Source organism: Felis catus, chromosome B2 (genome assembly GCF_018350175.1).
Source record: "Felis catus isolate Fca126 chromosome B2, F.catus_Fca126_mat1.0, whole genome shotgun sequence".
Classification (NCBI taxonomy): domain Eukaryota; kingdom Metazoa; phylum Chordata; class Mammalia; order Carnivora; family Felidae; genus Felis; species Felis catus.
Window position 1 is genome coordinate 132,223,000 of NC_058372.1, and position 26,463 is coordinate 132,249,462.

The window sequence follows — 26,463 nt, forward strand, 5'->3', positions numbered from 1 at the left end:
TTTTGTCGTAGGAGGTTCACTGTTAACTTTTCCCCCAAATATTCATTTCTCACTTCCTGTCCCCTGAAAGTCTGTCTTTTCCATGAGCCAGGAAAACTTGAGGAAATAAAACTTGGAATGGAAGGTTGTACTTGATGAAATTCCCTATACAAATTACTTACAAGCATTCAGAAAGAGAAAAATGATGGAAAGACAAAAAGAAAACAAAACAAAAATCAAAATGGAAGAGCTGCCCAGAGGACAGAAAGGTTCTGCGTATGAAAGAAATCCATCAAAGTCCCCTGAACTCCCTTCCCCTGAACCCTCCCCGCATGTGCTCTCGGGGCCGGCATCCATGCGAAGAGCATCCATCTGGAAGTGTGTACTTCACAACCCGGCACCGAGACCAGATGGCCCAGCGTGGAGACTTCATTTCTGAGTGCAAATGATTTCGTAAATCAGAGGATGAAACCTTCTGAGTAAGCATGGCTTCCTAACACGATTACACAGACCCAGTCTCTGACCCACCCACAGGTCAAAAAAGTCTCCAGAAAGCCACTGCTTCACTGCACCCACTGCACGTATGGTCTCCTTCTCAGAACAAACTAGAGGACGTTAGAGATGACAGCTCCAGATTAAGAAGGAGTAGCCAGAGAGAGAGGAGCACACATAGAAATGGTGATGACATAGTATCTGACTCCACACTGCAAAGCCCTGGGTAAAGGAATTATTCACTAAGAAAACATTTACTGAGAGTTCACTCATATGGCACACAGGCTATCCCAGGTAGCGTGCAGAGGCAAACAGAAAACCTCTGTTGTCACCGCACCTCCATTCCAGATGCAGGAAGAAACAATCCCAAGCCCCATAAGTAAATAGAGAATATCACATGGGGAGGTTTCTAAAGATTATGAGAAAATGCAAAATAGTATAGCCACTTGGGAAAACAGTCTGATGATTTCTTACAAAGCTAAAGATACTCTTATAAAATCAAGCACTTGTATTCCTTGACATTTACCCAAAGGAGTTCAAACTTTAGGTCTGCACAAAAACCGGCACACGGTTTTAGCATAGATACTCATAATTGCCAAACTTTTGAAGCAGTCGAGATGCCCTTTAGTAGGTGAATGGATACATAAACTGTGGTACATCCAGAGAGTGGAATATTATTCAGCACCGAAAAGAAATGAGTTGTCAAGCCATGAATAGACATGGAGGGACCTTAAATGCATATTACTAAGTGAAAGATAACAATTTGAAAAGGCTACATACTGTATGATTCTAACTATATGACAGTCTAGAAAAGACAAAGCTATGAAAATTGAAAAAAAAAATCAGTGGTTGTCAGGGATTGGAGAGGAAAGAGGAATGCATAGATGGAACACAGAGAACTTTTAGAGCAGTGAAATACTCCGTATGCTACTCTAATGATGGACAGATACCTCATTATACATTGGCCCAAACCAATAGAAAGTACAACACCAAGAGTGACTCCTAATGTGAACTACAGATTTGGGCTGATTATAATGATTCAGGGTAGGTTCATCAGTCGTAACATATGTAGCACTCTGGTGGGGGATATTGAAAATGAGGGAGGTGATGCATATGTTGGGGCAGGGGGTATATGGGAAATCTCTGTACCTTCCTTTTAGTTTTGCTGTGAATATAAAACCTCTGTAAAAAAAAGAATTTGTCTTTAAAAAAAGATAAGGGGGGGATGTAAATGTGGGAATCACGAGCTCATCCTCAGTAGTCAATGTTTAGAACTGAGACCACCTGGTGGGCTAACAAAAATACAGCAAAGAAAGCATTCCAGGAAAGAAGAGAAGAAGTCAGAAAAGTGTGCATGTCAAAGATGAGCAAGACATTTTCAAGAGGGGCAGATCTTATATTCTTTGTCTGAGCCAAGATGCCTGACGAGGCACATAGCAGCCCCAAATCCATGTTTACTAGATAAGTTAATTTACTAATTTCACAAACCAAATACAAATCATAAATTTCCTCAAGATCCCCCTGCCCACCAAACACTTAAAAGTTTTCAATACAGTTTTAATTAATGGTAGCAGGAACACACTTTGGGCATCCCAAATCTATAGCCCCACCTCCCCATAAAAGTGCAAACGTTTAGCTTTCCAAAAGTTTTGAGATCCAAGTAAGGGCACCTGCTACCTACTTTAATAGTGTGCTCACTATATTCTACGCCTTGGGTTTTCTTAAATAATTGTAATAATCAAACTAAATGATTTTTTACTATATACCATGCACTCTGGTATGCACTTTATAAGGATTTTTTCAGTTAATCTCTCCCCCAAACACAAGTTTGATATTACTTTTATCCACCTTTTTGCATATAAGACTATTGAAATACAGAGAGAATAGGTAATTTATGCAAGGTCAAAAAGCTAGTAAGAAATGTAGCTGCCATTCCAACCCAGGGAATCGAGTTCCAGAAATACTACTAAAAACACTATTTATTTATTTTTTTTAACATTTATTTATTTTTGAGACAGAGAGAGACAGAGCATGAACGGAGGAGGGGCAGAGAGATAGGGAGACACAGAATCGGAAGCAGGCTCCAGGCTCTGAGCCATCAGCCCAGAGCCCGACGCGGGGCTCGAACTCACGGACCGAGAGATCGTGACCTGAGCTGAGTGGACACTTAACCGACTGAGCCACCCAGGCGCCCCTAAAAGCACTATTTAAAAACAACGTTAGTCACAAAGACATCTGAGGGAACCCAGTGCCTAAAAAATAAATAAAAGTATAGTTCAATATATCAACTCTTCAAAAAGCTTTGCCCCTGACTATAACGGATGTGCGTCAGTAGGTAGAATACCGTGAGTGTGTTTAATAACTAGCTATAAATCCTCTCTACACCCTGGACTAAAATGATACTGTGTAGACATTAGAAACTGGCTTAACTAAGAAAGAAAATGCCTTAATTTATACAGCTGTTTTTTAAAAATTAAAGGGAACAGCAGCAGATTCAAAGACAACATTATTACTTGAGGTGCGTTGGCAGGCAGGTAAACACTGACACCAGAGCTAAGTCAAAGCAGGTCAAGTGCTCCCAGGGCTGGCCTTCTGCCTCCATTATTGGAGCTGTCAGTAAGCCCAGCACACACCTGAAGGAACACTGTGTCACTAACAGTCAGGTATAAATCCAAGAAGAAAGAAACAGGGCATCCGCACTGCACAAACTCTGGTTGCCCCGAAGCTTCTAAAGTAAATGTCTGTAACTGGGAACTGAACAAGCGTATTCAGAAAACCAGATCGATGGGAGATAAACTGTAAAGTCTCTTTCTGTATCTTGACCGGCTGTGACAGGAGAAACCAGCACAGGCAATGTTCTCTTAACAACAGAACCGACCTGCCCCAGGGACACATCTCAGGGAAATGTTCCATTTGAACCGCTATGTTCCATCCTATTTAAAATATGTTTCCAGCATTGCCTTTATGTGTTTTCTCATGGAAGTAATAAAACCTAGGGGAACCGTGTGGGCAAAGGCTACCTGTAACCACTAAGCCTGCCTCCCTTCCGCTGTTAAATATAATAAGATTTAGCACTTCGTAGTAGGCAACGCGCTTTCACATACATTAGGATGGTTAATCCTCCCAATGACCTCGTGGATTATTTCCAGTCCCTCTTTGTAGCAAAAGGCACCGAGTGCCTCATGGAACTTTGGACCAGAACTCAGCTCAGAGCTTCCACTCGCCAAAGAGGAAACCCTCTACCTTATGGTTACCCCTGGTCGCGTCAAATACAAATGATCACAGTTTAAAAATTAGAACCAGATTTTTGTCACCATAAGAAATCAGCTGATGAAATCGTTCCCCTGTCCACAAAATGAGGCCATATGGGAGCCTCGGAGAAGCAACTTAGGAAGGTAAGAGAAAAGAAAGATCGGAGATAAAACGAGACAAACCTCCAAGGCACAGGGCAGAGAAAGAGACAAATTGGGACCTAAGAACAACCGGAACAAACCTTCCCAACATGAATTTGATTTGGCATGGGGCCTCTGACCCTTTCAGATTCAATCTCTTAAGGTTCTCTTCGTATTTTTCCATTTTACTGCCTGCTCACTACTTGCCATCTGAGTGAGTCCCTGGGGCTTGATTTTTGTGATTTACCTAAAACTGGCCATGAAAGGTGTTTATGTGCCGTGTCGTTTGGAATATAAGGAACAGTTGATTATTAGAATTACCAGCAAAGAGAGTCCTGATTGCTAGAGCAGTAAACCGAGGAGTCCCTGTAGAGAGGTGCCATTTGCAACCACCCAGGCCAGCGGAGCACAATTTGAGGAGGGAGGGGATCACCATGAACCTCTTGAGAAAAATAGCCGTGGCTTTGAATTGTCAGCGAAAACTCAGGAGTGATTTTACTGCGATAAAACAACTCAGAATTGGAATAAACCTGCACAAGTTCAAAGTTGTATCTGTGAAATAGAATCAGATCATATTGCATTTGTTTTCCCAGAGAGAGTGCTAATGAATACACACCTGGACTTTCGTGGTTTACAATTCTATCAGGACTTTGAAAACGGTAGCAGAATGTCTACTGAATCTCAGAGGAACGTCTGAGGTGAGGCAGACAGAGGGGGCTGCGACGATTAACTCTTTAGTAAGTGTGGAATTCTGCCTGAGGTCCTGCTGAGTGTTAAACAATAAATTCACATTCATTGGAAATTGTGGCAAAGTTAGCACTGGGTGGATGAAATTGGGAAAATTTTTTTTTGAGGTTTTAAGAAGCTTCTATTTTTTTTTTCTTTTTAATTCCAGCATAATTAACATACAGTATGGTATTAGTTTCAGGTGTAGAATATAGTGATTCAACAATCTAGGGACTTTTTCAAAAGGGATATGTATGTCTGAATATTATCATCAATTAGAGGGTAAATGCTGATATCGATAAGATTTTAAATTTTTTTAAAAAAATCACAATTGATATTTGAATTGGCATTTCTATTGTTTCCGGAAAAAATTATCTTATTTGAGAACAACCTGTGGCAACGGAAAGAATACTCATAAACATATAACAGTTCTTTCCTGAAAATGCAAGCTTCCTAATATTTTTGAATTTTTTTCATCAGAAAATAACTAACTACTAGAGAAATGAAGCAGTCAGGACTCCCTTGTTTAATCATCCATAGGTTCAGCTCCAAAACTTAGTCTGAATCCAGACTAAGTTATTTCTGCCTTTCCCCAATGACCTCCTAAAACCTTGACCTTGGCACCCATCTAGGAAAAGGGCCAGTGGAATAATGTATACACATGGCTTGGTGCTTAAAAAATGTGTTGACCAGTAGATCAAATTGTCTTTTTTTTTAAGCACAAGAAAATAAATTATTATATATAACTAGAGACTTTTGCATTTAGGTTGAAACATTGCTCAGTCATTGAGATAGTTTTTTAATCCCATATCTGCCTGTCAGCATGACATTCTCATCTATGATCTGATTACAGATGTTTGGAGAAACTGAACTACATTATGGTTCCTTTTGCTCTTATTGTTTTTTAGTCCCCTAATAATATTAACTAGCTTTCTAATTTATCATGATGATTATTGACATCAACATGATTTTTAATGGTCTCAAAGCTTCAAGTGTGTAAGGATCATAATGCATGTATTTTTTAAGCATTTATTGAGCCCTGTCCCCTGTGCAGAAGACCCACTCAAAAAAATACTAGTTGCACAGCGGATCAGAGCATGCAAAGCCCTTCCATTATCTTCTTTGACCCTTGTGGCAACCCCGAAAGCTAGGTAGGGCAGTACTGTCAGTGACATTTTTCAGGGTAGGAAAGTAAAAAGAGATTCGTGACTTGTCCAACGTCAGAGAGCCTATAAATAACAGAATGAGGATCCAAATCTGAGTCATCAATGTCTTGTCCCTTTTGTCTCCAGAAGTTTTATTGTTAAATAAATTTTTAGGATTCCAAGTGATTGAGTCCTAAGAATTCTAGGAATTCAAGGTTTTAGTGCTTTCATGTCAAAAATGTTTTGATTATATATTTTAGAGCAATATTCTCACTTATCGATGGTTCGCTTAGTACTTCGTAGGCCTTTAGTGCAGCTGTTTGACAACATTGCTTTATCACTTTCCCTGAGCTGTCAAACACCCTGCAAACGTATTCCTTGCCATGTACATGCATGAATGGTTGAATAGATTCTGTTTACCAAAGAAGCCAAATAATGAAACGTGACATACAAAGAAGGTCGAAGATAACCAAGCCAAATTATACTGTATTGTTTGCAGACTGTTGATTCTGTTCATTTTAACAGTTTTCCAACATAAATGTACAATGTAAAGGTCATGATGAACAGGAGTTAGACTCAGCAACCTCTGCTCACTTTACAAACTGGTCTTCTTGCATTCCTTCAAATGATAGCTATAGGAAAACTGTCAGTCTAGGGGTGGAGTTAGCCTCCAAAGGAAGGACAAGAAGGAGAATGGTACAAAGGACTGTGTGAAGGTGGGGAGGATACTCTCCAAGTTTTCTGGTTTTCTGGTTTTTCTCTTAGTGCCCTAGAACTCAAAAGCGATGGTTTTTGGCTCACCCCCAGGTACACAGTAAGCACTTTCATCTTTGTATGAGCCTCTCAAAGCCTCAAGAAATGTAGAGTTCCTTCAGTGGGCTTTGGTTTTAGATTTCTAAGTTTAGTGATTGTTATAAGTTTAAGAACTATGTTTTCAAACATTATGTTGTAAGACTCCTATTAAAAATTATGATCAACCATCCCAGGCAATAATTTCCAGATTCTAGGAGAAACATTTTTATTTTAAGGTATGTATCAATTATTTGAAACTTCTCTCATTTTCCCTTCCCATCCTCCAATTAGTAGAATTTGACTACATCAGAGATATGACATTTCCAAGAGCTTTAAATACATTTTACAGGCAAGTGTTTACCACAATACCACTTTTTTTTATGTTTTTTTTTTTTAATCCCTTGACTTATGCTTAGAAGAGGCTAACGTATTGAAACAGCAAGTCAGTTCCTGGATCCACTAAAAATAAAATTAACATGATGCTTTATAAGACAATGATTCATTAAAATGTCCTGCCATGAAGACAAACTCAAGAGTCCCTGTATTAAAAAAAAAATTCCCAAATTATGTAAAATGCCTACAATACCCCAAAGCATGCTGAGTTTAGTTTTCTCCTCCAAGGCTCAGAAGGTGAGTGGTGATATTTTCTGGCAACTCGGGCAGCTGGGCAGAGAGCAGATTACCAACCAGAAGAGTCGTTGCCCCATCACCACACACGCATGGGCTTGATGGCATGAAGCCAGCAAGCAAACTGGGAGGACTGGCTGGCAGCAGAATGTACTTGAAGTCACCTCCTTCAGAACTTACATAATAGTTCACCTGCACTCTCTTATGGCCACTTGGCGTTCTACCTCCTATTAAAGTGGTTTATAAACACATTTGAGGTCTCCTACTGGATTGGAAAAGCCTTGAAGACTGGACCTATGACTGGCTCATATCTGTGTCCACACCACCAAGCCCAATGTCTTGCCCCCAGTTTAGGATAAGTAAGTATTTGCTGGACAACTGAAACCTCCCATAAAAAGCTTGGATTTTCTCTTCTGGGGCCTGTCCTGGGTGCTCACTTTTGCCAGTGGGGAGTGGGAAGAATGAAGATTCCTTGTAGTACTACACCATTTGCAATAACCCTTATGAATGAAAGATGTAATAAAGGTAAGCTGTGTCTAGGTTTGTCCACTCTCGACTCTCCCCTTTCTCTTAGAAGAAGAGAATGAGGACAAGAAGGTTTCTCCTCCTCAAGGTCTAGGTTACTGCCTGACATCAAGAAAGTCAAGAGTCCTCAGTGAACAAAAGAGGATGTGTATACACTTCCCAGAAGACTTAAATGATTAACAGACAGTGATTTAGGCAATATTAAGAGCTTCTTCATTTTCATTTTCATTACATTTTCAATGTAGAGCTTCTTTCATTTCTATTATGAATCTACTAGAAATAGAGTTTCAGATTTTATCCATTTTGTTCCCTCACAATCATAGACACAAAGGGCGAAATTTTCGTCTTTAATGCATGCTCACAGTTGCTTTTAAATTAATCACGAGCTGTGTTCATGCATTCGGCAACTAAATTTGCTGCCATGGAATATTTCATGACTTGATGCTACATTTATTCATGTCTTAAATATTGCTCAAGAAGTACAAATGATTCCAATACAAAAAAAAAATATATCAAGAAAAGGAAACAAAAAACCTAAATCCATGATCAAGTATTTTAGAAACAAATTTACAAACCAGTCACAGACTAAGCTGATCATGACTTTTGTTTTGCATTCTCCCTGTATTCTAAGTAATGTTTCTCAAATAATCCTGTTAAGAACAAAGGACTTGCAGAGTCTTCTAGCAAAACTCACTTTGTTAGAAATAGCAACCCACTTCTTCCACCATACCCATACTTGACAGATATTGCCTATCAGTCTTTTCTGCTGAAACTTAGACTCCCTCTATTAAACTATTTAAACATTAATTTTGGTGGTTAAGATAAAACCTAATTCCCACCCTTGCTCTAGAGCAGTTCTTAGCCTTCTGAATCAGAAACACATGAAAACGTAAGAAAAAAAAAATCTACATACCCAACAAAATTCACATAAGCAAAAAGCTATTTTTATGCTATTGCTTTAGTCTGGGCACTCCTGAAGCTTATCTATTAATATTTATGAAGTCTATCAACTCGTGGGAACAACCTCTGCTCTAGACTATGTATTTTCTATGAAAATTCAGGAAAAAATGGAAAGTCTTCTTCATGAAAATGAGTATTTTATTTTTCATTTTTCTCCTTAAATTCCCTTTCTCTTTCCTTCCCCCCATATGCCTAAACATCTAAGATTTATAGCAGCTTCTTTTTCTCCAAGTGGTGACCAGCCAAAGAATGAGTCAAACTCTCCACAAGTAGGTGGGAGTATCTTAGCATTGATATTCTCTGAGGCACCACCTACAGAGACTCATAGGGGTGGAGAAGACGAGGTGGGTGGATAACACAGCAGTCTCAGATGTTAGAATGGTAACTGCCGATGACCAGGCAAATACCTTTCATTGATATCAAAAATCTTATTTTTCACGGTTTCATTAATTGCTATTTAGCCTTCTTTCTTTAAAAATGCAAAGTAAGTGTTACTCTGGATCCAGACTTATCATTTAAAAGTATCACAAATGCTGTGAGAAAATTCAACAGTTTCCACTTTGAGACTTTCATAAGACCTCAAACCATGTCCTTGAGACAGAGGTGCTAATTAATCCACTGGTATTTTACAGGCTAACAAGCAAGCTTGGGATCTATAGAAAGCAGATGTAACAGTGTTAGACTATCATAGCCTTATTGGAATGTAAACTCTGCCCAAGTGGCTCAATCAGATGGGAGTGCTTTCCCTCATTACTAGTTTCTTGACCATAGTGCTCTTGTTAAATCCTCTCTATTAAACTTCACATCATGTGATACTAAATTCTTTGTTCGTATTAAAACCTTTGACACTGTTGCTCGTGGGGCGTCCTAGAAAACATCTAGCCATGAATCATATACTCTATTTTCCTTTCCTCTTTTACTGGTTTTCCTTCTCCCTCCTTGTTCTCATTCTTTTTTGGAAACTCTCATTCTGTTCTAAGGAGATTATCTCTTTTGGTTCCTATGGTCTTTCACCAAAGCAATACAAATGACAATGTGACAGGACAAAGTCCACTGTAATTACTGAGATTTCCCCCCAACCTCCAGGCAGTCTCTAGTGGTCTCTTCTACCCTCCTCGAAATTGAAATTGCCTCCATTGCCTCACAGGACATCCCTTTGCCATGAAGAAAGAAGGACATTAGAGAATTCAGAGAATATTGAACCCAAAGACATTTTAAAAATTAAATTAGACTCTAGATAGATTTTAAAACAATCCTAGTGGAGACCATAGTCTTCAAAGACAAGGGATATGTAATTTGAAAGAGCAAGATTTTATCTTTTTTTTTCTTTCTTTTTTTTTTCTGAGAGAGTGACAGAAAAAAAAGATTACTGAATTATAAATGTTTGGCTTTGAAAATCTGGGGACAAAAACCTAAGTAAGGTAAAAATCTATATATAAATAATAGAGTTGAAAACAAAGTATAAAAACTTAAGAGTAATTCCTCTGTTCAAAATGAGATAAAACTGGGAGGACAGGGCATAAGGACAGGCATATAGACCATGGAATAGAATGAAGGGTTCAGAAATAAACCCAGACATCTCTGATCGATTGAGTTAACTCACAGTGAATCAAACACTAAATATAAGAGCTAAAATCACAAAATTCTTAGAAGAAAACATAGGGGTAAATCTTATGATGATGGATTTGGGAAAGTATTCTTAGATATGGCACCAAAAGCATAAGCAAACAAAAGAAAAAAGAATTTAACCTCATCAAAACAAAACAAAACAAAACAAAAACAAAAACCTTTTGTGCATCAAAGGACATTATCAAGAAAGTGAAGAGGCAACCCACAAATGGGAGAGAACAGTTTCCAGTCATATGTCTGGTAAAGATTTAATATCCAGAATATACTTTTTAAACTGCTAAAACATAACCTCTCTCCAATAAAAGCTGTTAAAAATTGGACAAAGGACTTGAGTCAGCATTTCTCTAAAAAAGACACATGGAAAAGATGTTCAACATCCTTAGTCATTAGGGAAATGCAAATTAAAACCACAAAGAAATGCTACTTCACATCTACTGAAATGGCTACCATAATTTTTAAAAAACTCAAACCAAAACAATAAGTGTCAGGTAGGATGCAGAGATACTGACATTTTCATAAACTGCTGGTAGGAATGTAAAGTGGTGTAGCTACTGTGGAAAACTGGAAGGTCCTCAGAAAGCAACACACAAGACCCAGCAATTCCACTCCTCGGTGTGTCCCCAGAAAACTGAAAACAGGGATTTGAACAAATATTTACACACCAATGTTCATTGTAGCTTTCTTCACAACAGCTAGAAGGTGGAAACAACCAAAATTTCCAGCAACAGATGAACAGATAAACAAAATGTGGTATATAGAAAACAATGGGATAGGGGTGCCTGGGTGGCTCAGTCGGTTAAGCATCTGACTTCGGCTCAGGTCACGATCTTACGGTTTGTGAGCTCAAGCCCCGTGTCAGGCTCTGTGCTGTCAGCTCAGAGCCTGGAGCCTGCTTCAGATTCTGTGTCTCCCCCTCTCTCTGCCCCTCCCCTGCTCATGCTCTGTCTCTCTCTGTCTCAAAAATAAATAAAAACATTAAAGAATTTTTTAATGATTACATAAAAAAAAAAAAAAGAAGAAAACAAAACAACAGGATAGTATTCAGGCACAAAAACAAATGGAGTCCTGACACATGCTACAACGTGGGTGAACCTTAAAAACATTATGCTAAGTGAAATAAGTCAAAGACACAAAGACAAGTATTATTTGATTCTCTTCACATGAAATATCAAGAATAGTCAAAGGCATAGAGTCAGAAAGTAGATTGGAGATTGCCAGGGACTACAGGAAAACGGTAATGGGGAGTTCCTACTTGACGGCTACAGAGTTTCTATTAAATCAGAGAAGATTCTTCAGTAAAAAGTGCTTATACTTGATGCAATACTTGGTGTGATGTTGCACAACTGTGTGAATTAATGCCACTAAATTGTACCCTAAAAATTGTTAAAATGGCAAATTTCATTATCTCTCTCTCTCTCTCTCTCTATCTATCTATCTATCTATCATCTATTTAGCCATCACCATACACACAAAAAGAGTTGGGGGATATGGGAGAAAGAAAAGAGAAGAGTAGAATTAAATGTCCTTGAATTGCCAAGAGGTGCAATGGTATGAAGTGATATTGGGAATATCAAAAGGGCCTTCTGGTTGCAATATATAAGACATGGAGGATGAGAATTTGTCCATCATCTCTCAGATGCAGCTTGGATGGCTATCAATGACCACAGGTCAAAGGAGATGGAAACTCTCCATGGAAGCCAGCAGGCACAAATACCTGCACCGTGGAGGAGACCCCTCTCCTCTCATGCTAAGTCCTTCTCCCTTGATGCTCTGACAGAGCATAAACTTTTCTCTTCTACTTTGGAAGTTGGATAGAAAGGTGTAGGCTATGAGAAACCTGAATTTAACCGAGCATTCAAAATATTCTGAAATGGTGAAAGAATTAAATCACCCCCTGGAAAGGACTGAACAATTCCAGCATCCCTACTTTATTCCATAAGCATTAAGCAAAGCCTACGTTTGTCAGAGAGATGTTGACAACGAGCTGCTAAGAGTTTTTAAAAGGCAAGTTCTTCTCTTTTTGTTTTCCTGTAGGAATATTGTGAATCATGATACAGATATTAGTAGGTTTATGAGATTTCAGGAAACCAGAGAGGGATGTATAGGGCAAATTGTTCCACAAGAGCCAAGGCTAACTGGGTCTCATTTCCAACCTGAAACCAACAACTGGGGCTCAAAGCCAGGGCCATGACTGAACAGAGTAAGGAATTGTGTTAGAAGGCCAGGAGAACCATGTGCTTGCTACCTTTCTAAAAAGGCTGCTGTTCTGCTCCTCTTTCCCTCTTTAGGGAAAGCTCTCCCTACCTTCACATCTGAGTCACTTGGGAAAAATATCAAATTGAAGGAGATTCTTCAGTAAAAAGTGCTTATACTTGAGGTAAGAACTTCACCCAGAACTGGTTTCCCACACAATGTTTTAGTACCAAGGGCAGAAGATGATATCACATCCATGTACTTCCTTATATGTGGGAGTACACATCTGAAGAAGCAGATACCGGACAGAAAATGGGGAAACCCCATTTTCTTTTTTTTTTCAACGTTTATTTATTTTTGGGACAGAGAGAGACAGAGCATGAACGGGGGAGGGGCAGAGAGAGAGGGAGACACAGAATCGGAAACAGGCTCCAGGCTCTGAGCCATCAGCCCAGAGCCCGACGCGGGGCTCTAACTCACGGACCGCGAGATCGTGACCTGGCTGAAGTCGGACGCTCAACCGACTGCGCCACCCAGGCGCCCCTTGGAAACCCCATTCTCTTAAGGGAGTAATGCTTAGAATGGGGGAAGAGCATAATCTTTACAGGGATGAAAACATTTAGCGTGGACTTAAATGTGGAGAAATAAAATTCTGTGAAAACCAACCCTTTTACCCATTGAATCTCTTGGCACTTGTTTCCTAAGTGAAAAGATAGATAGAAAGTGAAAAGATAGCGCTGAGAACCTAAGAGTAAGTTGAGTTTATACATAGATTTTGGAACTCGGAGCAAAAAAAAAAAAGTAGCTTGAAAGCCATGGCATTTTTGATTTGCAAGTATCAACTTTTTTTTTTTAATAATAAGGTGTTTAAGTACCAAAAGCTTGAGTTTAAACATAAAGAGCCAAAATCCTGAAAGACCCATAAACAGAGGCTGAAAGGATAGTTTCCCCCTCTGTTTTTCCAACCTCTTAGAAGGAAAAGATTTCTGGGCTAGTGAGGGGAATTTTCAGAAAAGAAGAAGAAAGAAAGTGAACTAACTCTTTATGGTTCTCTGAGAAGGAGGGCCCTGCCCCTCAACCCCTGAAAAGAGCTGAGCCTAGGGTATGGAAACTATAGGAAAGCCAGATAAGTTTGCTGGTATCCCAGAACAGAGAAGATTTGTGCCTCCCTTCCCAAAGTGCAGCCTAGAGAGGCTTCCCAAAGCCTAGAAAGACTTCACGAAGGAGGCTCCATCCAACATGGCCCTAGAACACTAAGATGGCTTCTGCTGACTAAATCATCTAGACAAGTGAGCCTATAAGGAGGCCAGCAAAGCCATGGACACGCTACAGTGTTTTAAGGAAGACAGTTCCTAAGGCCTCAAAGAGGAAGTACATAAGGTTGGGAGTGTGTGTCTTGCAATTTGAAAGAGGAAACTTCTGAGCACTTGGATCTGGAATCCAGGAACTTTTGGCATTGGGAGAAGATGCTAAAAACCATCAACAAACACCATGTGGCATTGACCAAGATAGGCAGAGAACACTCAAGAAGCAGACCCTCCTCTTCACTAATGCTGTTGAAGCTACTATAAACCTTCTGGAACTTAAACACAATCCAATACGGAGAAGCAAGGAAAACCTTAACTTGACTGAGTGTGTAACCAGATTAGTCATTACTTTAACCAAGTTTACCTGAATGTGAACAAATTTAGTTTTCTGCTGTCTGACAGAAATGGCATCTCATGAAAAACAAACAAACAGATTTGATTTAAAAAAAATTAAGTAACAAATTTGAACTTGAACTTTATAAGTTCAAGTTTTTCCCCTGTGAGATTTCCACAAATCACATGTGACTTCTAATCCCAATTATATTTCAATCCTGCTCTTACTCTCAGATTATTTTTTTTCTTTTGTGTATTTCCATTCTTGCAATCTCTTGGTTTACTTCACTGATTTTCTCCTGAACATACCATTGTATGGAGATTTCACTCATTAAGTCTTATGTTATTGTTTTAAACTAAAAGAGCTATCCGATGGTTTGCAATTTGGGTTTAGAATTTTTTGAGTAAAGATGCCAGAAGGTAGCTGAACACATATGCCTTGTGGATATGCAAAAAAGGACAGGCAAGGAACAGCTGGCCTACTCTGCCCCAGCAAGCTTAAGAGGAACCACCATGGTTCTTTTGTTTCCTAAGCCTTGCCGCAGTGCTGAGCACAATAAAATTGCACATTATAGATGTTCAATTAATAGTTATGTGTAGAGTTGGACTGAAAGAAATAGAATTTAAGTCAATTGGCATAAATATGGCTTGTTTTCACTGTTGTTTATACATTGGCATACAATTGTATTTGCAAATAATTTACCCTCTCCTAGCTCACTAAATGAGTAAATGGCTAAGTGCAGATATGTGGGGAGGTAAGCTTCAGTAAATACTAATCACAACTGCACTGTTTTGGGAGGGCTTGGCTTCATTCAGAGCAGCCTGTAAATGGCTTCTATATTCTGATTAGTAGGATTGGTTCCTTAAAATTCTTTCAATCCTGATCCCTCAAATCTTGCTGGGTCTCTTGAGATGGTGTTAACCCCCAGGCAGCCTTTGGGGCTGCTGCGTTCAAGGCTGTGTTCTTTTGTAGATTTCCATACTTGCAATAGTATGACTTCCAGAAAGTTACTCAATCTCTCTAAGCTTTGTATTCTTTATCTATAACACAAGAATAATTATCACTCTCATTTGGGTACTATAGATAGTGAATTTGATTTAAAAAATGTAAACGCTTAGCACTTTTATTTGCAAAGTGCATGGCAGGCCAGACATTCAAAAGCTGGGGGTATTATGCTAAGCGAAATAAGACAGCGAAAGATAGATATTATGTGATTTCACTCGTATGTGGAATTTGAGAAACACAACAGATGAACATAGGGGAAGCGAAGGAAAAATAAGATAAAAACAGAGAGGGAGGCAAACCACAAGAGACTCTGAAATACAGAGAACAAACTGAGGGTTGTTGGAGGGGAGGTGGGTAGGGGGACGGGTTAAATGGGTGACGGGCATTAAGGAGGGCACTTTTCAGGATGAGCACTGGGTGTCATATGTAAGAGATGAATCACTGGGTTCTGCTCCTGAAACAAAGACTGCACTCTATGATAACCAACTTGAATTTAAATAAAAAATAAAGAAAAAGAAAAAAAAAAGCTGGTGGCTCTTGCTGATATCATTATACAAAAAATGCAATGATCAGATGCTATTCTTTAAATTTTTTTTTTTTCTCAACGTTTTTTATTTATTTTTGGGACAGAGAGAGACAGAGCATGAACGGGGGAGGGGCAGAGAGAGAGGGAGACACAGAATCGGAAACAGGCTCCAGGCTCCGAGCCATCAGCCCAGAGGCTGACGCGGGGCTTGAACTCACGGACCGCGAGATCGTGACCTGGCTGAAGTCGGACGCTCAACCGACTGCGCCATCCAGGCGCCCCCAGATGCTATTCTTTAAACATCATAAGGATGAAAATTTTACTTGTATATCCTTTCTTGAATATTTGATGTGAAACAAAGGCATCTTTCACCTAAGTTATATCATATTCTATTCTTTGTATCTACGCATACGATATATTGTGGCTAAGAGTGATGGGTTTATACTCCAAATAGGTATCTAGATAAGCATCCCCAATATTCATCATATTGTCATCACACAGAGTCATTCATTTAGCACACCTCTGTCCATCTCTGTGCCCTAGGGTCCATCGTGAACAAACAGGAGGGATCCCTGTCCTCCGGTGGCATCACATGAAAACTCCCCAACACCATACTGTTCTACACAGAACCAATTGAACAAACCCTGGATGAATGAACAAATTTCAAAACTAAATAAGTAGAAAGCATGTTAGCAACAAATCTGAACTTGAAATTACCTCTTGGCATTGTCTATGTAAGCACAGAGCTCCGCAAAGGGAAGGTACCTTCTAAATAGGTCAGCGTGTAGGAAATAAAATACCTTAACATTCCCCAGCTGGCTTGAAAATACACAAGAAATAAACACGTGTTATTTGACTCTACTGAACTCCCTTTTATTCAGTTCCAAATACATTAGAGACATTCAAGAAACACATAAAGAAATATTAGAGAGTCATACTGCTATATCACTAATCATTTAGGAATGCATATTCATTTTTGTGCCTTTTTTTCTGGGAAAGTGTTGAAAACTATGCAAAGCATTGTATCAATATGAAGCATTATTATTTTTATTATTTCATAAAATTCTGCAATCTACATGCACATGCCAGGGGCTAAAAATGTTTTTACAATCCAGAAACAGCCACAGATGCTATTATTGCTGGCTTCTTTGCATACATATCTCTGAGGTTGGCCTCATTTCTTAAATGTAGCAGCTACAAAATGGCAAAGAAACGATATGAAATGTGAAACTCATTCAGTCTTCCAGATGTTCTTGTTAATATGACACCAAACAATGAAATGGTTGATTGATTAACTGAACCTCCCTTTTGTATTTGAAGTTTTGTGTATTGTGTATCACATATTTAAATTTAATCCAATAGCTGTAGTATCAACATTTCTGTGAATTTGAGGCTGTCCATATACATTGAAATAGGAGTATGTATCTATGTCACAATTTGGTCAGATGCTTGTTGAGAGCATAAAGATCACACGCTACTGAAAAGCTGTGCTTTTCTTATTTTCTTGAGTAAACTGGTATGTCTTTTTTGGTGAATATCTTCATCATTGATAAGGCAACTCAAGAAACTCATTCATCTTTTTCCCCTCTTTTCTGCCATACTTCCTGAAGTGGTTTTGGGTTCCATCCCCATTTTAATTCTCCTACTTGTGAATTTCATGATCTCTACCTTGGAATTTGCTTTGGTTTTGTACCTTTAAGAGGAAATTTGTTGTAACATTTAACAGTATAGACTCTGCAGTCAGACCAATGAGCTCAAACCTGATCCCATCACTTACTTGCTATGGAACCTGTATTGCTTCCTCATCTGTAAAATGGAGTTAATAATAGAACCTACTTCTTGGCATTGTGTTGAGTAGTTACTATGTATGAAACACTTAGAATGTTCCTAGCACAAAGCAAATACCATGCAAGTGTTAGCCATCAATTTCTCCTATTTTGTTGTCATCCTTCTCCCAAATTCAATTATCTTCCAAAATAAATGCCATCATGCACTCCAGCTCAGAAACCTGTGAAGGTTCCTTCTCCCTATAAATAACACCATTCAAACTTTTCACAGCCTTGCCCTAGAGTGGTATTCCAGCCTTCTCCTGGCACACCCACCCCCTATACCCCAGCCACATCAGAATTTGCCATATTTTACACACCTGTGGACTTCAGATCTCCTAGCTTTGTTCACATCCTTCTCTATGATTAAAACACCCTTTCTTATGCTCTACCTAGTCATAGTCTATGTTTCCTTCAAGGCCCAGTTCAAATGGCAAGTTCTTAGGGAAATCTTACCTGAAACAACGTAAGCGAAGGCATCATCCCCACATGTGTGTTCTTCCACATTTCTGACTCATCACCCTGGCAGACATTGCCATTACTTGCTTATGAAACTTTTCACCCTGAGATTTGTGTTTCTTGAAGAGAAGGATCATATCTTAACAATCTGTATATATGGACAGTCTAGCATACTGCCTGAAAAATTCTAGGAGCCAAATAAATAAGTGGGTATCTATCTGTTGAATGAACAAGAACCCTTATCAGAAATTCACTTCTCCCTTTCATAAGATTCCAAGGTGAATCTTAATTCCTTCAAAAAACCTTCCCATTCACCTCGGTTCAAATGAATTCCCCCACTTTGAGCTCCTCCACTATTCATTCTATCTGTCACTCATCTGACATTTGTAATATATCGCATAGTGATTTTCGTTTCTTTTTTTAATGTATCTATAACTCAGATGTCAGATAGAGCCTTTCTACCCATTAAGATCTATCTTGGTGTGTCTCAAACCCTTCTCCTGCCAGTCCTTAACAAACCACAAGATTCTGGTGAATTGCTGGGGATGGCTTTAAAAAAAGGTTTATTTATGTACTTTTGAGAGAGAGTGAGAGAGAGAGAGCATGAGCAGGGGAGGGGCAGAGAGAGAGAAGGAGAGAAAGAATCCCAAGCAGGCTTCGCACTATCAGCACAGAACCCGACACTGGGCTTGATCCCACAAATTGGGAGATCATGACCTGAGTCGAAATCAAGAGTAGGACGCTTACCTGACTGAGCCACCCAGGGGCACCACTGGGGGATGGCTCTTATGCTTATATTCATCTCTGACTCTGAACCCTTTCTTCTGCGCAATTAGTTGTGTGTGGATTATCTTCCTCTCCTATCCTTGACGTTCCTATTCTGCCCCTGGTTAATTCAGATGTGGAACTCAGCTCCTTTGCCTGATGTCCACAAAGCAAAACCAACCCATGATAGGCAAATAAACTCCATTCATATAAGATTTGATAGACTTAACCAAAAGTTTGGAAAACAAGAAATGTATATCACAATTACATAAATATCTAGTCAGTTGCTGTTTTGCACCTTATTCATTCAGAAATGTGTTTGTATGCACAACAGCACAAGGATATTATATATACAGATATCCATATATATTCTACAAGAAACGTACATAATTATCAATCTGTATTTAATAGTCCTTACAAAACAACTAGTAAGACCAAGCAGGGTCTACATCACAACAGTCCAAAAAGGCAACTCGCCCACCCACTTTCTGACAGCCTCAATCCCATCCCCCTCCTTTCTGGAACACCTTCTAGAAACTATGTTTTCATCAAGTTTAGTAAAACAATTCCCTCCAGTCCTTACTCTCAAAATCAGTATCAAGCCTACATTTGCATATGGAAATCTATCAACACACTCAGCTAAATAACATGGTCTCTCATTTAATGAAATTTATTCTCCTTAGACTTCTGTGTCTTAACCCAAAATTTGTTTTTCTTCCTTACATATATCTGTTTTATTGTGCTAATTAGATATGAAATTCCTTAAAGACTAAGATAATCTGATACTACTTTGATCCCTCAAAATACTATTGTATTTTTAAAATTAGTCATTCATCCATTCAATAAATATGTATTGAGCAACTGCTACACGCAAGGTGTTACAATGTAAGCAATTCCCATTCTTGCCCTCAACATGCTCCTAGGAGGAGGAGATAGACATAGGAATGAAGACTACCAATGCAGTATAGAAACTACCCTAAGACTGCAGTGTAAACTTGATTTTGTAGGGCCACAGAAGAGGAAGGCTCCTCATAGTTCTCAACTTTGTCTCCAACATTTCTGTGGGCCACTATATTCTCCACTCTAGAATAGTAATGCTCCACAATGGAGATTATTACTCACCGCGAAAACAAGAGGTGAGAACCCCCATTTCCCTTGTAAGGACACAAGCAGAACAGCAGTGAGAACATGGGAATTTTCAAAAGGACCCATAAACATCTGTTACTCTGATATACCTGCTCAGGAGTATGGCCTTGGGGAATCACGGATGTAAACTTGCATCGATTTAAGTTGCCATTAAATGAGAACACAGGTTTTCCAAAACATGTTAATTCCATAAAGAGTCAACGCATGCTTTAAAGCATGAAGCCCCTAAAGCGATAGTATACATGGATACTGCAGATTCGAAAGAAGTGAAGAACTGAAATAATTTTCTGAGCAGTCATTAGAGGACTTTTATGTGCTGTATCCAGCAGAAAAGAGGAGGGGAAAATGGGAATGTATACAATCAGCAAGCTTGAATTGATGGACTTCATTCCCTGTGGCACTTAGGACTCGGTTCTATGGGCATCTTCTGACTCCCTTCTGCACACAAAAATTTAAGTGCTGTATGTCTACTCATCCTTATCCAGTAAGGGTATACCTGGGCACATCCGTGTAAGTGCCAGCGACTAGTAGATGTATCTGCATAGCGATCCCTGTGACATTTGCTTAACTCACTAGCAGAAAGGCATAAACAGCTTGCCGCAGGTCTGTTTGTAATGGCAGGATAATGAGGTCTCCAGAGGCCTGAGCTGAAAATGACTTGAGATTTCACTTTAAGAATATACTTTAGTTGTTGTGAATTGGCTTTGCTTTATGCAATGCTCAGAATGAGAAGAAAAAAAAAATCATTGCATAGCGATTTTTTTTCCAAATGGGAATACAGTCTCAGCTATTTTTAGATCATTGTTCTAAATCCCAAAGACTGTTTTATTATGTCTTTCTCAAATACAACTAAGCATATGCTGGAAGTTATTTGTTAAATCCTTTCTCGAAAAAAAAAAAAAAATCCCTACCAGCAACAAGGACATAATCTCCAGAGAACAATTTACTTTCAGATTGAAATTACCTGATAAAAACATCTAGCTCACTGCAATAGAAGTTTGTTGCCTTTTAGATCACGTCGCTCTGCTTCATGAAGTAGAGATCAGTGCAGAGATTAGAGAGGAAATCACAATTCAAACCCAGACCGCTATTTGAGTATTAAAAGAGGGAACAAGACACAAATAGAAACAGGGAAGAAATTTTTCCTGGAAAGAATTCAGCAGATTTTCCGTAACTCTTGGATGCATTATCTCCACCAATGGCCACTCAGGCCTTCTTTGGCTTTGTAACTGGTCACCTCTATGTGCTGACTCAAAGAACAAGCACCCAGTTAACTTTCTCAGAACATATATTTATTGACAGTTGCTCATGTATGCATACTGACTCTTATAGACGAAAGGAATACTTAAATTTTATTACAAGTGTTAATAATTGCTTTAAAGTATGCAGCCCCTTTAGGCTATATATTGCATAGATAGGAAATGGAGAACTGGAACAATTTTCAGAGCAGCCCACCCATTAAAACACTTTTATATGCTATCTCCAGCAGAAAAGAGGAGGAAAAATGGGGGGGGGGATGTTATCTTGCTGTTCCCTCTGTGGAATCTTCTTCCCCCCAGAAATACACAGGACTTGCTTCCTCATATCATTCAAATCTTTTCTCAGATGTCACCTTCCCTGTGAGGCCTGCCTCAAAGAGGGAAAATCATAACCCTCTCTCTGCTTCCAGTTCTATTGGTTTTCCTCGATTCGCTTTTCTCTATAGCTCTTACATCTTCTAATAAGCGACATAATGTACTCATGTTGTCTGTTGTCTGTTTCCCTGCAACAGGCTGGAAGCAGGATGAAGGCAGCAATTCCGGTTTCTTTCATTTTTCTGCTCTATCTGTAGGTGTCTCATTCACAGTAAGTGCTCAAAAACGTGTATAATGAATGATGTGTAGAATGTATGTTTTAAAGTAGGCAGTCCTTTCAGGCTATGTTATACATGGATACTGACATGAAGAATTAAAATGATTTTCTGATGGGCTTCAAACTATACTACAAAGCTGTAATCATCAAGACAGTATGGTACTGGCACAAGAACAGACACTCAGATCAACGGAACAGAATAGAGAACCCAGAAATGAACCCACAAATACATGGGCAACTCATCTTTGACGAAGCAGAAAGAGTATCAAATGGAATAAAGTAAGTCTCTTCAGCAAATGGTTCTGGGAAAACTGGACCGCGACATGCAGAAGAATAAACCTGGACCACTTTCTTACACCAGACACAAAAGTAAACTCAAAATGGATGAAAGACCTCAATGTAAGACAGGAGGCCATCAAAATCCTCGAGGAGAAAGCAGGCAAAAACCCCTTTGACCTTGGCCGCAGCAACTCTTACTCAACACGTCTCCGGAGGCAAGGGAAACAAAAGCAAAAATGAACTATTGGGACCTCATCAAAATAAAAACCTTCTGCACAGCGAAGGAAATAATCAGCAAAACTGAAAGGCAACCGACAGAATGGGAGAAGATATTTGCAAACGACATATCAGATAAAGGGTTAGTATCCACAATCTATAAAGAACTTAGCAAACTCAACACCCAAAAAACAAATAATCCAGTGAAGAAATAGGCAGAAGACATGAATAGACACTTTTCCAAAGAAGATATCCAGATGGCCAACTGACACATGAAAAAATGCTCAACATCACTCATCAGCAGGGAAATACAAATCAAAACCACAATGAGATACCACCTCACACCTATCAGAATGGCTAACATTAACAATTCAGGCAACAACAGATGTTGGCGAGGATGCAGAGAAAAAGGATATCTTTGCACTGCTGGTGGGATTGCAAACTGATGCAGCCACTCTGGAAAACAGGATGGAGGTTCCTCAAAAAATTAAAAATAGAACTACCCTACGCCCCAGCAATTGCACTACTAGGTTTTTATCCAAGGGATACAGGTGTGCTGTTTCAAAGGGACATATGCACCTCAATGTTTGTAGCAGCACTATCAACAATAGCCAAAGTATGGAAAGAGCCCAGATGTTCATCAACGGATGAATGGATAAAGAAGAAGATACACACACACACACACACACACACACACACACACACACACACAAATATATATATGGTGGAATATTACTCAGCAATCAAAAAGAATGAAATCTTGCCATTTGCAACTACATGGATGGAACTGAAGGGTATCATGCTAAGTGAAATTAGGCAGTCAGAGAAAGACAAAAATCATATGACTTCACTCATATGAGGACTTTAAGAGACAAAACAGATGAACATAAAGGAAGGGAAACAAAAATAATATAAAAACAGGGAGGGGGACAAAAACATAAGAGACTCATAAATAAGGAGAACAAACAGGGTTGCTGGAAGGGTTGTGGGAGGGGGGATGGGCTTAATGAGTAAGGGGCATTAAGGAACCTACTCCTGATATCATTGTTTCACTATATGCTAACTAACTTGGATGTAAATTTGAAAACTAAATTAAATAAAAATTTTGCAAATAAATGAAAGAAAATATTATAAAAAGTAAAAGAATAAAAATAAAAAAAGTAAAATGATTCTCTGAGCAGCCCAGTCATTAGGATTTTTATCTGCTGTATCCAGCAGAAAAGAGGAGAAAACAATGAGAATGTATGCAATCAGTGCTCCTGAATTGATGGAAATCATTCACTGTGGCACTTAGAAGAGCTCAGCTCTGCGGGCATCTTCTGACTCCCTTCTGCATACAAAGATTTAACAACCATATGTCTAGTCATCCTGACCCATTAATTCCTACGAACTGCCCTAGAGGACAACATACCCTTATCCTATAAAAGATCATGTAGTTGATGAGATTTTCAGAGTAAGTTGGCAGAGTGACACTATCACAGATTCTCTCCCACCACAACTAAATAAATTTACAAATTTTAAGTAAAACAAGACCTAAAAAAACTAAACCAGTAGCAATCAAACATAAGAAGAGACACAGCCTTATGCCTGCTCTGTGAAAAGCATAAGCTGAAGAGGGGGAGGAGGTGGAGAGAGAGATTATTCCAGGAAGTAGTATATCTACTAATAGTGAAGGGAAAAAAGGAAGAGGGAGAAAGAAGAAAAAGTTAAATATACATATAAAAAGAATACTTCCAGTGTAGGAAGAAGATAAAAGTTGTGGAAAGTCCAAAGAAAGAAAACGTAAAAATCTACCTGTGTTCCCCCAGAAGCAGGAAAAAAAAAAAAATCTCCAGAGCTCATTGTCTATTTTGTATCTTGTTGAGTTTTTTTTTTCCTGCTCAAAACAAAACTGCAAAGAAAAGACAGGCTATTCACGGTGACCTAGAGCTAATTATATCCAACAAAATATATGCATCCAGCAAAACAGAACACCAAAAACAAAACAAAACAAAACAAGAAATATGAACAGAAGAGAAGTAAAACAAGCTCATAGAAAGTGCTAAAGGCCCAGGGTGAAAAAGGCACAAAGAACCCTGGGTGTTGAACCCCTCCTTCCCCGCAGATGATGAGGTTGTAAGTCCAGCCCACAGGTCTGATCTTAGTTCAGCCATATGAACAGTAGTTGGGAAGAAGCAGGTAAAGAAGGTGAAGCTTATCTCCAGGTGAGGAATCATTTCCAGAATTCACCCCACGTTTGTTATCTCTCCAGGCCTCAGACATCAGCTCACATAGTTCTAGTAGACTCTGGGCAGGGCTTTGGATCAAACTGGAGTGACAAAAGCAGAAGCGTAAACCAGACTCACAAAAAGTAGCTTCCCACAATCCAAATGAGCTGTCCTCCTCTCCCGTCCCTCCGACACAGAAAATAAGCACAATACACATTACCCAGAGTGAAGATACAAACCAGTCTCAACTATGATGTGAAAGGAGTTTAAGGGATCCCACCAGCACAATGTCAGAGAAAACCATGGTCTTAAACATCAGTGACAGTTAACATTTATTGCTCACTGTGTGACAGGCACTAACCACTTCACATATATTAATTCACTGAATCTACACAACAGCCTAATAAGGTAGGTACTACTCTTGGTATGTAATTCCATAATCAAAAACCCTGAAGCCAAATGTGTCTTGAAACTCAGATTATTTTTCAGATTTTAGAAAGGGATGAAAGTGTATGTGCCATCAAAGACATAAAAACCACAGGTCCCACAGAAGCACGCTGTAAACATGTTAAAATTTCCAATTAAATCTATGAATATTCACACTAATTGGGACAATAAATCCTATAGGTAGCTCATATCAATTCAAATCAGGTCAAGTTGGGCCTCTAAATAAATGTATGGCAAACATACAAAAACTTAGGGCTTTCAGAGCCTTTTAGATTATGAAGAGATTCAGACTTGTAGTGGTAGTCCCTGAACCAGTGAGAAAACTAATGTAGGGGAAGTTTCAGCTCACAAATTGACCTACATCAGAAGGTAAAAGTAACAGAACCTAGGTAAAAACCCAGACTCCAGGGTCTAAAAGTTTAACTCCGTGGACGGAATCACCGGTGCACATCCATTGACGCAGCAAGTGTTTATTAAGCAGCTACTAAACTATAGGAGCCAGGGATCCAGCAGTGAACAAGGTGGGTGGAGCCCCCATATTCATGGAACTTACAGTTTAGGAGGGACAATAAACAAATATGTAGTATGCCAGGTAGTGATAAATGCTAGAGGTGGCCCAGTGACTGCCTTTCAGACCAGGCCCTCTCTACCCCCCATGTAAAACAATAACCCAGTTTCCCTTTGGTAATAGGGATCAGGCATCATGGCCTGCTGCTTCAGTGCCTCGGAGAGCCTAAAATGGCCATCGGGGCATTCTCTCTAATTTACTTCAACAAAACTGTATAACCTGATGGAAACACCCATCCCTTAGGCAATAGGAGTCCCAACTCACTAAGACCAAAGTTGCAGAAATGAGAAGGAGAAATTCTAGATTCTCAGGTGCAATAGTGAGAAGAGTCACTCATAACTCCACTTCTGGGTTCCCAGATTATATATCCTGACTGTAAGGGAAGAATAAAAACAATACTGAAATAAAGTATAGATTACTTCCTGCGGGAGAGCACTAAAACATCACAAAGCACTGTCTTCAAGCTGACCCTGTAACTCAGATTTTATACCTGTCTATCAGTTCTGCTCTTCTATCAGTCCACCTGCTTTTAGATCATGAGTAAGTGGGAGACCAATGAACCTCATGGGCGTGAACTTATTGCCATACTTCTTTCACTCTGAAATGAGTTTCTTGGTGACGGATGATGTCGTAAGGAACAACATGCTGTTTTGTGGATCTCTCAATAGTAGATGGGAGTACTGACAAAAGAAACGTGTGAAGGGAACCAAATCTGTAACCAGAACGTTAGTCCTGTAAGGATAGCCTCAATCAACATATTTGATTTATCACTGGGTGGCGGACTGATTCTGCTGAAGAAGAAGCCATGTTGAGGGCAAAGTGTTGGCCTGTGCTGCAGACAGGCTGACCACTCAGCAATAGCAACAGTCTGATTAGCCTTGTTAAGAGAGAGTCTATGCTGTTAAGCCTACGCATAACTTCGTCCCTCATGCCATGCCCACTTTGTAAATGAGTCTTTTTTTTTAATGGTTATTTATTTGGAGAGAGAGAGACCAGGAACAGGGGAGGGGCAGAGAGAGAGGGGAGCAGAGCGTCTGAAGCGGGCACTGTGCTGATAGCAGACAGCC

The 26,463-nt window shown here is 39.3% G+C and overlaps 1 long non-coding RNA gene across 17 annotated transcripts in view; it reads right to left on the reverse strand.

Annotated features, from left to right (window-relative positions):
- Positions 1-26,463, reverse strand: part of LOC102901364 — a 278,672-nt gene that overhangs the window by 207,860 nt on the left and 44,349 nt on the right. The gene's annotated exons all lie outside the window — the stretch shown is intronic.